The sequence below is a fragment of the Gopherus evgoodei genome, unplaced genomic scaffold, assembly GCF_007399415.2.
Source record: "Gopherus evgoodei ecotype Sinaloan lineage unplaced genomic scaffold, rGopEvg1_v1.p scaffold_204_arrow_ctg1, whole genome shotgun sequence".
Taxonomy (NCBI): domain Eukaryota; kingdom Metazoa; phylum Chordata; order Testudines; family Testudinidae; genus Gopherus; species Gopherus evgoodei.
Genome location: NW_022059867.1, coordinates 50,889 through 56,577, shown reverse-complemented (window position 1 = coordinate 56,577; position 5,689 = coordinate 50,889). Strand labels below are relative to the sequence as shown.

Below are 5,689 nucleotides of genomic sequence, written 5' to 3'. Positions count from 1 at the left end.
ATGAGTGATGGGTTTCAGAGGTCATGTTAAGAGTAGGTCCGTATTGTCAAAGGAGACAAAGGGTTGCTAATCATTCAGTCCTTAATTAATTGTAAAAGGATTCAAGCACCTATTTCCATTCTAAACCCCCCAGTCTAAGTTGTTTATTAGCTCAGTTTGGGCTAGGGCTACATATTCATTTTTAAGGTATTTACATCACCACCATTACCATAGTACAGGGATCAGCAACTTCTGGCACGCAGCCTGTCAGTGAAATCTGCTGGTGGGCCATAACAGCTTGTTTTTCTGCAGCGTCCCCAGGTTTGGCCAATTGCAGCTCCCACTGGTCGCGGATCACCATTCCAGGCCAATGGGGGCTGAGGGAAGCCATGTGGGCGAAGGGATGTGCTGGCTGCCCCCTCACTGGCAGCTTCAGCAGAGAGAGAGAGGTCTGGAGGGGCCTTGGAGACTGACCTCCCACCAACCCCATTACAATGAGTCCCCCTAGGCCAGAGGCCCATGGGTGTGGGGCTGTGAGTGGAGGGGGAAGCTCTCTCTGCCCCATCTCTGGGATCCCACAGAGGACTCAGGGCCTGGGGGGGCGGGAAGATCCAGCACCATCCAGCGGGACATTAAAAGCAGGTTCTGCAGAGACCCCAGAGGAAACACGGTGGCTGGAAAAACTCTCCCCTCCCTTCCTCACATCAGGCTGAGCTTCCTCATTTCTTTCCCATGCTTTCTTCCTACTGAGAGGCAGGTGTGATGGTCAACTGATGTGTTCTCCCCCCTCTCCCACCACTGCTCCCTGGATGGAGAGTGTAGGGTGAATACCCGGATGGGAATGGGGTATCTTGGAGTTGAAACATTTGCATCAACAATCCTCCCCCCCCTTTTGCACCATAAAGGGGCAGGAAGGAGCAAGGGGCAGTTTGGAGACACACACACACCCCAGCCCCAGTTCAATGGGGGGGACATGGCAGGATGTGTGGAGTGAAGAGTTTGCAGACAGTCCCTGGCTCCCAGCAGGTGGGGCGAACTGCGCAGCCGGTCCCTGGATTCTAGCAGCTGGGGATGGGGAGTTGGCACACGCTCCCTGGGTGCGGGATGAGGCATTTGCAGACGCTCCCTGGCGGGGGGGCGGGGCTCGCACGGACACTTTCCCTTCCAGCCTGACTCGGTTTCGCTGCTCAGAGACCGAGAAGGCACCGGGGGTGCGGATCGGGCCCCCCGAGCCCCTCCCCGGGGTGCCTGGCCCTACAGCCCCCCCCCTCCCGTGTCCAGGGCCCCCCACCCCCTGGTCTGGGCTCATCCCCCGGCTCAGGGCTTTGTAAGACAGAAACAGTGACCGCTCCAGATTCCCGACTTTGGCCGCACCGAGCATGCGCAGATGAATTGAGCATGCGCAGTAACCTTTGCTGTCGCCGCTGCCCTCTCTCTGCCCTCACTTCTACTTACAATTTGCTGCCTCCTCTTTGGGGGGGTTTAAAAGCACCAAGGGGGGCAAATCGCAGTGGGGGGGCTGCCAGGGTCTGAGCAGGGGGCAAAAATTTACTGGCCAGGGGGGATCAAACTGCTGTAGGTAGCGGCGGGAGAGGGGCTGAAGGGGGAAAATTGAGGGTGGGGGGTGGTAGCCGGGGTTAAGCCTGGGGAGAGACGCTGCCAGACCCTGTGCGGGGACAAACCCCCCCCCCCGTTTAGGGAGGGGAAGAGGGGGGAACAGCAACCCCTGGGGATGAGCCATCCGCTGTGCTCGCAAATCTGGGGGTGTCGGGGGTTGTGGGTGGTGCAGAGGCTGTTTTCGCTCCCAGGACGCTGTGTGTGCTGTGCAGTTGTGTGAAAAATGAGTCTAAATTTTATTAAAAAAAAACCTGATGACTTTGTTTCATTTCGTAATTATGTTATCCGGTCTGCTGCAAACACCACCAACAATCACTATATGTTCAATGAGCAAAAACTTCTAACTATACACCAGGGCCGCCCAGAGGATTCCGGGGCCTGTGGTCTCTGGTGGCAGGGGGGCCCTGCTTCAGCAGTAATTCAATTGTGGGGCGTCCCTCTGCCCTGGAGGAAGGACCCCCCCACTGGCGAAGACCAAGAGTGGAAGAAGCTCTAGGGGCCCGGGCCCCTCGAGAGTTTTCCAGGGCACAAGGAGCAAGTGAAGGACCCCGCTTCAGGGGCCCTGAAAAACTCTCGTGGGGGCCCGTGTGGGGCCCATGGCAAATTGCCCCACTTGCCCCGCCCCGGGCAGCCCTGCTATACACTGAAATTTCCCCCTTGTACTCAAGGCATTATGAACCAGACTGTATATAGATGTGTTTGATAGCCATATGCCTTTTAATTAATTAATGGTTTTGCCAATAACCACTTATAGCTTAAGTTAAACACTTTTCCCACACCCCAGCCCTGGCAGAAGCCACAAGGCAGCAGGGGAAGCCCCTATACCTGACCCCATCTCCAGGAGACGTGCCTGGTGGGGCAGGAAACTCCACAGCACCCTGCTTTTAGTCCCCTAAAGAACCGCAGGATCCAAAACTCCACCACGGCCCTGGGACTGGAGGAGCTATCACTCCCTGGTATGGCCGTGACACAGGGACAGAGCTTCTCCAGTCCTGGTGCTGTGTGGGACAGCAGGGTGGGTGGGAAATGAGCCAAGGAGTTGTGGGCCCGGCAAAATGGTGGGGAACCCAGGTGTAACATGGCTGCGATCCTGGGGAAGAGGGCGAAAGGGATAAGGCCATAGGTGGTGTAGCCAGTGGACAGGATGGGTAGGGGCCCAACAATTGCTCTGTCCCAGGGCCCAGATAAACTTTAATCATCCTCTGTGCTCCATCTTCTATGATCAACAGAGGGGAGATTGTTCCATTCAGCAAAAGGAAGAAAGGTTGTCGTTGTGCATACCATGAAAGAAGCCCTGCAACTCTTTAAAAGATATCATGACAGTCCAGAGGGTGGACATCTAGGAATATTCAAAACCAGGAATGCGCTGACATCAAAATACTATTGGCTAGGGATGACAAAAGACATTGCCAATTGGGTATGTAAAGTAATGAAACAAAATGCTGATGAATGGTATTTACAATTGAAATAGAAGTTCAAAATGAATGAAAGAAATATAAAAGTATATTTGGTGTGCAAATGTGAACTCTGTTTCCTTGTGATACTATTTCCATAACGAAATGTTCATGTCATCATATTGTTCCATCAAAAACAGGTTGCACAGTGTCTGACTTGCCAGAAGGAGGGAAAGCAATCAAATCTGGATACCACCTTGAAAAGCATAAAGGTGAATTTTTGAATCAGACACGTTATTGTTTATCATTATCCATGGTTATTTCTGCAATACAATGAGGGTTTGATTTTGAAACAAGTCCAATGCACGTAAGTGGCACAGCATAGTGCAGCAATTACCTCTAATACGCCTTCGCACTGGCTGGGGATATTTCTTCTGCTTTACTCTGTTATTGTTTTCAAACACTCATTCCTGTACTTCTTTTTGTTTGTTTATTCTTTCTTTCTCTTCTGCATTTAAAAGTGGGCTTTCATTTGGATTCTATGGCTGTTTTAAACATATTACATTGTGTACTCTGCTTCTGACATATGGGTTCATTGAGAACATTTAGTAATAAACATGTGAAGTATGACTGTAACTGGTACCCTTGTATGTAGGTCACTCGGATCTGGGAATTGGTGGGAATGGATTTAATAGGACCGTTACCAGTAACAAAGGATGGATATCAGTATATACTTACAGCCATAGATTATCTTTCAAGATGGGTGGAAGCCTTTCCACTTAGAAATAAGTTGTCATTTGAGGTGGTACAGATCATGTTCAGCATGATTCTTCGATGTGGATGCCCACAGTGGATACTGACAGATCGTGGTGCAGAATTCAATAATAAGGTAATGATTTCTTTTTTTCTGGTTATTTGTACTATGTACTCAAACTCACTGTCAGGTCACCCATAGATCTCAAACAACCACCATCTTTTCTTTTTATATATAAACTGCTGTTGGTCACCATCAGTGTTGCTATAAAATTATTTTTCTTCATATCTAACAAAGAAACGAACAACTATTTTTTTCCAAAACAAATATGAGAAGACAGCTATTCCTGTTGCTAATTACACATAAAAGTAGTGGCCCATACCCAAAGGAACATTCCTCTACACAAGTCTATATGTACGTTTATGGTGTAACTTTTTTTCTTTCAGCTTAACTTGTATGTTTGTAATAAACTGGGAATAGAACGTAACTTCACCAGTCCGTACCACCCACAAACCAATGGCTTGGCTGAAAACGCTAATAAATCCATAAAAAGGTAAGTGAATGGTGGGAATCGTACAGTAATAATGGCAAGTAGAATGTGCTATACTAAAAGATGCAACTCCCAAAAAAATCTTCAAAAGCAATGTGTTACATGGAAATCTTTTTCATTACGTATTACACCTTTTTGATTGTGTATGATCTGTTTCAAACAAGACCGTACATGTGACTTTCTTTTCTTAAACAATCAAATCAATGTGCCTTTGTTACAGAGCACTGCGGAAGATGGTTGATAACAATGGGAGTAATTGGGATAAATTACTTGAACCCATTTTGTTTTCTTAGCGAACTAAAATACATGCAACAACAAAAATTTCACCTTTCCAACTAATGTTTTGTGATGACGCAGTGTTTCCAGAAGATGTCTTAGATAATTACACAGTAAGTGTATGTTATTCCCAGCACCTTTCATGTACATATGGCATTCTGTGTGCCTTCATTTTACAAATACAACCACTTCTCCATTTGTTTACAAAGATCCCAGATCTGAATATGTTCGGGGAAGATTTCTCAAAGAGTACAGCATGAATATGAAATCGAGACATGACGCTGACATTGCGCTGGCCCTAAGTAACATTGCTAAAGCACAGGAAAAACAACAAAGACATTATGCTAAAAGAAAGACTTCTAAATATGGGGAAATAACATTTGAAGTTGGGGACTCTGTTCTGTTACTGAATGCTAGACAGAGAACAAGAAAAGGAGGAGTACTGGAATCTAAATATCGGGGACCATACAAAATTATGAGTGTTGAAGGTAAGAGAGTGAAATTACAAACCATCTCAGGGAAACAGTTAGGAACCATGTACAGTATTGCACACTTAAAACCAGTAAAAGAGCCAACAACATTAGCTGCTGAAAGCACATCAGAGGGAAAAACTGGAACTCAAATTGGAGTTGGTGACACTGCACCAGAAACACCCACGGAAGAGATTAGAGAAGTGGATGGCACTGTATCTCTTGACAGCAAAGTGGAAAACATAGAGGTCACAGCAATAGAAAAAGAGGAATATATAGGGCAAGATGTGTCAAACAATGATACAAGTGATGCTCATGACAGTTTTGATGACATGCTTACAGAGGAAGTGGAAGACAAGCAATGGCTTCTGAAAGGTAATTGGATACCGCACCTTTCTTAAACACATTAATGTACTTTATAACTTGAACTATATTAAAGGTTTTCATGTACAAAGTGGCGGCATTGACAGTATTAAAGCAGAGAAAAAGGAAACTGTATTACCATGCATGTAATACGTGTTAATATTTTTTTCCTAGTAAAATTGTTAATGACCAACAAACACACAGAGAGACTGGAGGCCAAAGTGAGAAACATAAAATTGTAAGGCTCTTCATTTCATTGCCTGAAACCGAGAAGCTGGATAAGTGA

General features: G+C 46.6%; 1 long non-coding RNA gene across 1 annotated transcript; it reads left to right on the top strand.

Annotated features, from left to right (window-relative positions):
* The first annotated feature begins 2,968 nt into the window (after window positions 1–2,968).
* Window positions 2,969–3,962, top strand: LOC115640117. Its single transcript, XR_003997811.1, has 3 exons — window positions 2,969–3,013; window positions 3,191–3,262; window positions 3,646–3,962. It is a non-coding gene; the product is annotated as an uncharacterized LOC115640117 (long non-coding RNA).
* The last annotated feature ends 1,727 nt before the right edge of the window (window positions 3,963–5,689 follow it).